A 10,583-nucleotide genomic window follows, 5' to 3' on the forward strand; every position below is an offset into this window, starting at 1 on the left:
TGGAAAAACCTCCCGCATTTTAAGCCAGGAGGGAAAAAAGTCATAGGAGGAAAAAACTACGGTGGCCTTGAAGTGCAATTTTATTTACAAGATTTAAAACAAATTTACAAGTTTTTAAACAAATTTACAAGTTTTTTTTTTACAAATTTACAAGTTTTTTAAACAAATGTAAAAAAAAATTTAATAAATGTACAAGTTTTTCAACAAATTTACAACGAGTGAACACATTTACAAGTTTTTTAACAAATGTACAAGTGTTTAAACAAATTTACAATGAGTGAATCATTTTACACGTTTTTTAACAAATGTACAATGAGCAAACAAAATTACAAGTTTTTTAAACATATTTACAATAAGTGAACAAATGTACAAGTTTTTTTAAACAAATTTACAAGTGTTTAAACAAATTTACAATGAGAGAACAAAGTTACAAGTTGTAAAACAAATTTACGTTTATTACGGAAAGGGTAGGTACAATAAGCTGACGTCACGCATCCGAGCCTCCGGTGGAGAAACCCGGAAGTATCGCCATGAATCACATGAGAGTTGCGAATGCGATGTTGTGTATTAGGCTGTACATCCTATTAACGAAAAGAGAGTGATAATATATATCCTTTTATCGATTCCCGAGTGACTCAAAGGGATATTGGACCTTATTTTCAGGTAAGTGAAATAGCTTTAGTTAGCTAACGCTAGCTTTCCAAGTTGCACACGTTTCGGATGGCAGTTATGAAAATAATGCACTGACTTTTTCATTAGATTACAGACAACACGAGAGGGTGCTTCAAAATTTATAATCAGGACTGCATTGTTCGTTCGCTCCTGGAGTTACATAGACTGAAATGGGGAAGCATGACGAGTTTGTTTACATGGTGCTGTAAACTCCAACCCAGGAGGACACTTCAGAGGAATCACAGGGATAACGTGGTGTGATTTTTTTTGTGTCAAAACCAGAACTGACTTCCGAATCCACGTGGAACGCATTTACTTTGATGGAGAGAAATGGAAGTCAGTAAAAATTAAGTTGGACTCGTTTTTTTTTTTTTTAACTAATGACTGCCCAACACATGCTTATAAAGCCAGGAATAGCACACACACACACACACACACACACACACACACACACACACACACACACACACACACACACACACACACACACACACACACACACACTTCTAACAAACATGCAATGCACACATTATATACATGTTAGGTAAATAACTGTACAGTATTAGAACAATTATTTTACATTAAAGAAACTGCATTTCACTCATTGTTCAAAATATAGTTTTATTTATAAATGAAGTATGAAAAAATATACATGTACATTTTTAGAACCAATCATATTTACATTAAAAGCCAATGGGTACTAATACACTTTTTTACACAGGGGCCAGGGCCATGTAGTTTTGATTTTTTTTCCCTTAATAATAAAAACCTTCATTTAAAAACTGCATGTTGTGTTCACTTGTGTTATCTTCTTTGACTAATATTTAAATTTGTTTGATGATCTGAAACATTAAAGTGTGACAAATATGCAATAACATGAGAAATCTGGATGGGGGCTAACACTTTTTCACACCACTGTATATAAATTTGTTCCAATGTATATTTTCTATCTACTGTACACATTGTAATAGTAAAGCAAAGTAAAAACATTTAAATGAAAAAGTCTGTTTTTGGGATTAAAGGAATTTTTCACCCAATATATAGATGCGTTTGTTTTTTCATTGGAACAGATTTGGAGAAATTCAGCATTACATTGCTTACAATTGGATCATCTGCAGTGAATGGGTGCCATGAGAATGAGAGTTCAAACTTTGCACCTCTTGTGAAGTGAAAAGATGTTTGGACATTAGCCCATGTTATGCATATCCGACTGACTGTTGCCTTGGACAGATTAAAAGTCCCGTTTTTCCTGTGTTTTTAAACTATGGTTGTGTTTATGGTGTGCAATATAGCGTGTGTTCATGTTTTGTGTGTAAAAAACAGTATTTTTCACATAATTACTTATCTCTATAGCACTGTTTTCACTGTCCTAAAAACTTGTTCTATGAAGTCCCTCCTTCAGAAATATATATCGAGCTTTGATTGTGTAGTTCAGTGCTTCCCAATCCTGGTCCTCGAGGCCCCCCTCCCAGAAAGTTTTAGATGTCTCTTTATTTAATACACCTGATTTAACTCATCAGCTTGTTAGGGAGATTTTTGAAGTAGGCTGATAAGTTAAATCAGGTGTTTTAGATAATGAGACATCTAAAACTTTCTGTCAGGGGGGCCTCAAGGATTAGGATTGGGAAGCACTGGTGTAGTTTATTTAGTGTGTTGTGATTTAACAGCAGCTTAGCTTAGCAAAGCCATTTGAGCTTTGCTTGCGACGGACGTATTCCTGTGGGTGAGTTAGTAAAAAAACCTCTTCTTTGGATGTCATTCAATCGGGAAGTAGAGGGCTGTAGTCCAAACCGTCCGTTTGCTGTATGCTTTAAAAGGGAAATTCTATTAAAGAAAATATATCGCTTGGCATTGAATTTTGAGCTTTATAATTTACAGGTATTATTTATGCTCTAACAGCAACATTACACACTAACTAAAGTTTAAAAAATGGGATCAGGAAAAACGGGACCTTGAAACCTTACAGCTAAATCTGCGGAAAGAAGCCCCTGCCTCATACAGCAGAGAAACAAGAAAAACTGATCCAAGACACAAATGTTGCGAGCATGATGTTGTGCTCTTCCATAATATGAGATGTTTCCAGGTAATCATGGTCTTGCAATGCCCCCAAACCACTGTTAGATCTGTGTATTGAGAAAGAGGAGAAAATTGCATGTAAAAAAAGAAAGATCAAGGAGGTCATAAGATTTATTTACATGTTCTAATTTTCATCAATGAATTGCATGCTTAATTTTTTTCTCACTCTTCTCTTGTGTTCTGACCAGGAAACGAATGGTGGTCCTCCTCTTCTTCCTTTAGTGTTTCAACATCACAGACACTGGAAATTAACATAATTATGATTTCAGTCTTGGCAGTCTATCTATCTATCTATCTGACATAAATGTCAGTTTGCTTAGGCAACATTAGAGTATTTGTAATATGATAAAACATTACAGTACTATCACATTTAGAGAGGATTAGATGAAAATATAATTTATAGTATAAATTTTGGTAATTTTAACAAATCGTCTCATTACAATCCTAATCTTTTAAAGATTATATCATCGAACAAGTTAACGCACCCTTGATTCCTCTGAAGTGTCCTCCTGAGTTGGAGTTTACAGCACCATGTAAACAAACTCGTCACGCTTCCCCATTTCAGTCTATGTAACCCCAGGAGCGAACGAACAATGCAGTCCTGATTAAAAAGTTTGAAGCACCCTCTCGTGTTGTCTGTAATCTAATGAGAAAGTCAGTGAATTATTTTGATAACTGCCATCCAAAACGTGTAGCTAGCGTTAGCTAACTAAAGCTATTTCACTTACCTAAAAATAAGGTCCAATATCGCTTTGAGTCACTCGGGAATCGATGAAAGGTTATATATTATCACTCTCTTTTCGTTAATAGGATGTACAGCCTAATACACAACATCGCATTCGCAACTCTCATGTGATTCACGGCGATACTTCCGGGTTTCTTCCCACCGGAGGCTCGGATGCGTGACGTCAGCGTATTGTACCTACCCTTTCCGTAATAAACGTAAATTTGTTTTACAACTTGTAATTTTGTTCGCTCATTGTAAATTTGTTTAAACACTTGTAAATTTGTTAAAAAACTTGTACATTTGTTCACTTACTGTAAATATGTTAAAAAACTTGTAATTTTGTTTGCTCATTGTAAATTTGTTAAAAAATGTGTAAATTTATTCACTCATTGTAAATTTGTTTAAACACTTGTAAATTTGTTAAAAAACTTGTAAATGTGTTCACTCATTGTAAATTTGTTGAAAAACTTGTACATTTATTTAAAAAATTGTAAATTTGTTTAAAAAACTTGTAAATTTGTTAAAAAAAACTTGTAAATTTGTTTTAAAACTTGTAAATTTGTTTTAAATCTTGTAAATAAAATTGCACTTCAAGGCCACCGTAAAAAACCCTTGGGAGATTATATATATATATATATATATATATATATATTTATTTTTTACACGGCTCTCTGGAATGCTTGATTCTGATTGGTCAGTTGAGGCATTTGCAGGTTCGTTCTTTTCAAATAATAACCGCTCCAAAGTAATAACGCATAGCCGGTACTACTTGTATGAGTAAAATCGCTCCGCGCCAATAAAGATCAACAAAGATTACTGTTTGGCGCCATCTTGTGACAAACACTGGACAACCACGACAAGACACAGACAGCTTACTGAGACTGAACTTGACAAAATAGAGCATGACAGCTACGAAGTCAACACACAAAAAAATACAGAATGGGCATTAAAACTTCTCAAAGACTGGCTAAAAGAGAAAAAATGGAGACAGACAAGTATGAAGCAGAGGATCTTAATAAGGTATTACGATCATTTTATGCATCTGTGCAAAGTTTCGCGGAAGGATAAAAATGTTCATTTAAAACAAATATGCCAATAAAATGTTTCAAATTCATATTAATGTCCGTTTTTTTTCTTATGTGACAAGTAGCCGTGTAATAAGCGGGATAATGTAGAGGCAGCCGGTAGTTATCGGGAAATAAGCCCCTTCAGTGTGATACAAGACCCTCCGCTTCACGTCGGGTCCTGATCACACTGTCGGGGCTTATTTCCCGATAACTACCGGCTGCCTCTACATTATCCCTTACATATATGATCAGTGGTGTGTTAACCTTCACAGCAGCCGGAACTGGATCTGTTTGTCCTAATGTCCTCGGGATCGAGGATGAGACAGAGAGAGAAAAACAAAATCCTATTAGCGTAGGGGCCGTTCGCATGTAAAGCAAGTGTCACACAGTGTTGTGGTTTAATATCTGCTTGGTTCCAGACATGCTAGCTATTGCAGCACTAGTATATTACCCAGACGAGTTATGTGAATGCTTTGTTCCATACAGGCTAACTATTGCAAGTTAAGTACTTTTACTAGACAAATTATGTGAATGCTTTGTTAAAGAGAAAAGTCTTACATTTAGACTTAAAGTGATCGATTATCAGAACAGACTTATGACCCACCGTTTGCATTATGCCCAGGGCAGCTGCCAGTAGCGGCTCCTGACTATAAATTTAAGTGGGGCAGATTCTGGGTTGTATCATAGGCTATATGCATGGGTGTCGAAAGCCAAAAAAATGTGGGTCCAAAACATTTACTGCAGTAGATACCATTTTCCTGTATTCTGGTGCCTTTTAATTAAGCAATTGCTTTTATAGCCTAAAACCTTTTTTACCTTGGCCTATCGCATTCTAGAGTGCAGCAGGCAAAAGTAGTGAGATTTTTGAAAACATGAAATGGAGTTTAAATTATGTGGATTCTAAATGAGGCAAGTGGAATGGATTTGATGAACAGTCAAGGCTGAAGCTAAAATTAAAACAAGAATTACATTCATTAGAGCATTCCTCTAGTGCAGGGGTCGGCAACAGGCGGCCCGCGGGCCAAAAGTGGCCCGCCAGTAATATTTTCTGGCCCGTCGGATTAATTTGAAATCCGTTTTTTTTTTTTTTTTATCACACTTTTTTATTTTAAAATAACAGTTTACAAAAATGGCCCCGTGTATCATTCCTTCATTCGTTTTTTCAAATCAAAACCAAAAAAAAGAAAGAAAGAAAAACGACTTGTTTTTCTATTATTTATTTCCTGAACTAAAATCAAACGACTCGTTTTCTGAATGTGCGCTCAGATCAAAAATAACAAAAATGAATGAAAACGGGTTCGGACGAATTTTAATTGAACACCTTAGCAGACATATACCAATGAAATAAATTTAAACAGATCAGGTACTAACAGATTACATTTTAATAAGGGTTTTAATAAGGGTTTGAATAGAAACCTTTCCGGTAAATCTCATTCGCTTACAGTCCGACTTTTGAACTTTTTTCATTATTATTTATTCGCGTATAACACACTGACAAATAATATGTATTACCTGATAAAAAAATATTTGCGTCGTGGACAAGTTGCCACCGGCTCGCAAGAATGTCCTGAAAAAATGCGTATAATAGCTAGTTTAATCTTAACCAGCCGCTCTTTCTCGTTCTCTTTCTCTACCAGCGCATCCGCGATCATAACTGTCATTAGATTTTGAACATACTTCTAAAACACAATCAATCAAATAATTGCAGAGGTTTGACTTCATGAATCATTTGCAAATTTACCTCGTAAATCATGTCAATGCGTCACGCGTGAAGACGTTTAACTCCGTGACATTGCAAATTACTGAAAAGTAATTGCAGGCATTTAGAAACCACTACACAAAATATGATAAAATAAACTCTTTTACTGCAGTAATATTTTAACTATTACACTTTTAACGTAGATTTTAAAGGAATCTACTGTTCTGTTCTGTTTCTTGAACTTGGGGCTCGAGCCCGACCTTAGGTTCGACAGCAAGTCAAGTTCGTTTACCGTTAATTATTAAGACTAAATGGGCAGGTAAATTTGTTAAAAAATGAAAGTAATCCGCCAAAATATGGTTTTACATGTCTATTAAAATAAAGCCATTATTTATTTTTCTAACGCATAGTTCTTTGATCTTTACCTCCTTTTAAAAATAAATTTGGCAAAGGAGGATTTTCAGCAATTTGTTTGAACAGCAACTCTGCAACCAATGGTTTCGGTTTGAGTGAGAGGCTTTGTCCTATTTAATTTATTATTTATATTTCATTATTTTTTCTGTGACATTTTTTCTCTGCTAACAATACAATGTTAAAATAATATTTATATTGGCACGAACACAATTTTTGTATAACATTTATAATTGTTATAGAGACATTGAATTTGAGATTCTGGGAACGAGATCTAACGTTAAGTTTTGCGGACCCGTCAGGTCGGGAAATAAAGCGGGTGAACACAGAGTGTATTTTAAGCGGTTTACTGAATAGAACCTTGTCGGAGCTGGACAAAAAGCGGAGACCTCCTTAAACCTTAGGTGTGTATGTGTGTGTCCCGGATAAATATTAATAAAAAAAAGAATACAGTTCAAAAGTCGGACTGTAAGAGTCTTTCATGAGAGCATAAATGCCTGTAATGTTACCACTAATAGTACTTGATCTGTTTAAAATGATTTAATTTATATATTATGCCTATAAAGGTGTTAAATAAAAAAATTGTCTAATCCAGTAATTAATTTTTTATCTGTGCACACAATCAGAAAACCCGTGGTGGTTAATTTTTTCATTTTTGTTTTTAATTTAAAAAACGATTGAACGAATGATACACAGACCCATAACCATGTTTTTAGCCATTTTTAATGCATTCTTTCGTATTTTAAATAGGAAATAAAGACAATGTTTCTTGACAAAAGATCAGATAGCCTATACTAGGCTAATTCAAAATAAGACGTAAGTGTGCCAACAGCAGTTGGCCCGCCATCTACTGGCTAAAAAAAATTTTGGCCCGCGGCCAAAGTTACTTGCCGACCCCTGCTCTAGTGAAATGGATTTGATAGACAATGCTCTGAAAAGTGAAAAAGTAAATGTGCTAAATTAGAGGAAAAGTGAGTGGGTCAAATATAATTGATCTTAAAAAGTCGGTGGGTCTTGTCCCACCCACATAATGGTTCTGACGCCCATGGCTGTGCAACTAACCTATGATTTACTGCCAGTGGTATAAGTTTTACATTTTATGTGACTGAACGCATGCAGAACTTACTAATGCCATTTGGTTTTAGCATTTTAGCATTTAGCAAATGACAAGTAGGTCCGAGTACGGTTTGTTTGGGTCAGTGTGAACTCTGGTGCGACCCATCTGTGGTGTGAACACTGCTCGACCTCGGGCCGAACCAAATACAGGAAGTTCTTCACATGTTTGAGCCACTGGGCTTCCGTTGTGACGTGAGCCGGGTGTTATATTGTGGGTTAACAACAAACAAGGCAATCTTAGTCCGTTGCAGAGATTTGCTGTCTCCTGGACGTTTGAGCTGATGATTTTATAAATGCACAGCTGTCCTCCACACACAAAAATAGTGATGGCTCTGTGAGAAGGGCTTTTAATAGAACAGTTGTGCAATTTTGCGTTAAATCAAAGAAACTTCGCAAAGACGGGTATCATTTATCTCCATATCTTGTTATCTACGCTTCATGTCAGACTGGTTGTCGTGGAAACATGGGGGTGGTCATGAGATGGTAAGAGCTGTCAGAGACCAATGACAGCGCTGAACTTTGTCACATGGTGTACGGTGCGGCGTTTCGAGTACGGTAAAATTACATATGTGAACACGGACCGCAATAACTAAAAAAATTATACAATGTAATTTGGTGCGCTCTGAGGCTGCTCCACGGTGCGCACCAACATGTGTGAAAACACCCTCAGATTCAAATCTGCCCATATGGCTCTCTTATACGTCCTCGCTGCATTTTCATTTTTCACCACAGATTTTCGTTGGAAAAATGTGGGGCACTGTAACGGTACATTCACATAGGGCGGGGCGTAAGTGGTGCTTCCCATTCACTTTTTATGGGTGACGTCATGCGTTGCCGGACTGAGTTGTGGATCCATCAGCGCTGCATCACTGCCGTTGCTCATGGCAAAAAGTTGAAAATTTCTCAACTTTTCAAGCGGCAATGCATGCGTCAGCCAATCAGATCGCCTTATGCAAATAACCAGCCTCTGCCCCTCTCAGCTCGATCATTTGTTGCCAACCAAGCCGTGCACTCAATTTTCAAACAAATTCATCTCACCTGACGACTTAAAATAGTCTAGAAACTCCACAAATATTTGTTAAAATATATTGGACACTTTTACAAGGTAACCATTTAGATTTGATTAAGTTTATACAAATGCAGTTTCCGGCACAGGGCTTATCCCAGTCCTAGACTAAATTGTATGTTTGAGCTGCTGTAATTTATAAACACCTTGTACTGACATTTCTTAACAAATATCAGTGCCATTGTTTTGACTCAAGTATTGTTTTTGTAATTTTTATTTGTAAAAACTACTCAAATGTCCTAATATAACACATAACAAAGGCCCAGTCCTGGATTGATCTTGATTTATGGATGCCCCATCCATAAAATGAGCCACTTGTAACCACACGCAATTCCCAGAATATTTTTTTCTCAAAAGTTTACTCCCCTATCTGCCCCTAAGCTAAAAGTCGATTTAATTATATTACATGGGCCTGTTGCATGCTTTATTCTGATTGGTTGAGAAATGTTCCACCGATGTTGATAAGTTTTTCTGTAAAACGCACACCTAACAAATGTTTTAAAATAACCACCAGAGCAATGTTTGTGGTAACTGTGGTACTGTGCCACATTACCACCTTGGGAGTGCATCATTTTTTAATAATTCAACGGCCCGTTATCAATTATTCTTTACGTAATTGTAAGACTTTTTACAAAGTAATTTCAAATGTCACAGCTGATGAATTATTTATATATTTAAATTTAATAATATACATATATTTTCAATCTGCCTGTATTTTAGTCTTTCAATGCAGGCTACAACAACTTCTCCAGGCTTTTCTGTCCCTGGCCAGACCCATCCAGTCTCAATGTCTTGTCTGAGTAAGTCCCGCCATCGGGTTGCGGGGCGGCCGAGCCTTCTTTGGATGTCGAGTGGCAGCCATTCAGTCACAGCCCGTTTCCATCGCCTGTCCGCGTGTCTGGCCCAGCGCTTCTTGGCCAGTTCAGCCTGGTTGAAGGCATCCTTGGCCTTGCTCATCTTCCTCAGTTGCCCATTGCTGATGTGATTCATCCTCTTGACGCCGACGATCCGCCGCTCAAGGGTACATATACTACTGTTTATAAATTTTTATTTAACAGTACAAAATGCTGTAAATGTAAATCTCCCAAACTCAAATCTGTGTGAAATAGCAGACACACAATCTAATGTTAAACCTCTCTTAGCGCAATAATGTCAGGGGAAGTCTAAGCGCCCGATGGCATTGACCGTTGTGGGCATCAGGAAGATGCTGCTTTCCATAATCATTGCCGCTACCTGTTGTCACCATGACAGCGCGGCCGGTATTCCCTTGCGGCCTTGGCTACCATGGCAGCATAGAGATTCAGGCTTTGTGCTGGCTGCCCACGCAGTCTCAATGACAGTTTGTCAGGAGTAGAGCTCCTAAGGGATGTAACTCAAAAGCAAACTTACAGTAGGGTTCACGGACAGCCTGTCCCCGATGAGGCAACGCCTAAAGTTACATATTCACTGCGGAGGGGTATAACTTGATGAAAACCACACTGATAGAGATGGAGTCAACAACGGACAGAGGCTTAGTGTGTATTTTGTCCTAATGTATTTTAAACGTGCGTGCATAGAATGCATGAAGCGTGACATCTCTAATAAGGTTATGCACATCTTCTAGTGAGCTATAAATAATGTAGTCTATTCATTTAATGTTTAATTTTTTATGTTTAAACAACATCTAAAGTGCATGAACGCCAAAGATATATGTAGTTATTATCAAACATCTTTTGTGAATTTGTCAGCACTGAAAACTATGCTAAAAAA

At 36.9% G+C, this 10,583-nt stretch overlaps 1 long non-coding RNA gene across 1 annotated transcript; it reads right to left on the bottom strand.

Annotated features, from left to right (window-relative positions):
- Positions 1 to 2,408: 2,408 nt before the first annotated feature.
- On the bottom strand, positions 2,409 to 3,359 carry LOC135749377 (uncharacterized). The gene is made up of 3 exons (XR_010532359.2): positions 3,234 to 3,359; positions 2,915 to 2,989; positions 2,409 to 2,795 (listed from the first exon to the last, which is right to left on the bottom strand). It is a non-coding gene; the product is annotated as an uncharacterized lncRNA (long non-coding RNA).
- Positions 3,360 to 10,583: the final 7,224 nt, after the last annotated feature.

Source organism: Paramisgurnus dabryanus, chromosome 16 (genome assembly GCF_030506205.2).
Source record: "Paramisgurnus dabryanus chromosome 16, PD_genome_1.1, whole genome shotgun sequence".
Lineage (NCBI taxonomy): Eukaryota > Metazoa > Chordata > Actinopteri > Cypriniformes > Cobitidae > Paramisgurnus > Paramisgurnus dabryanus.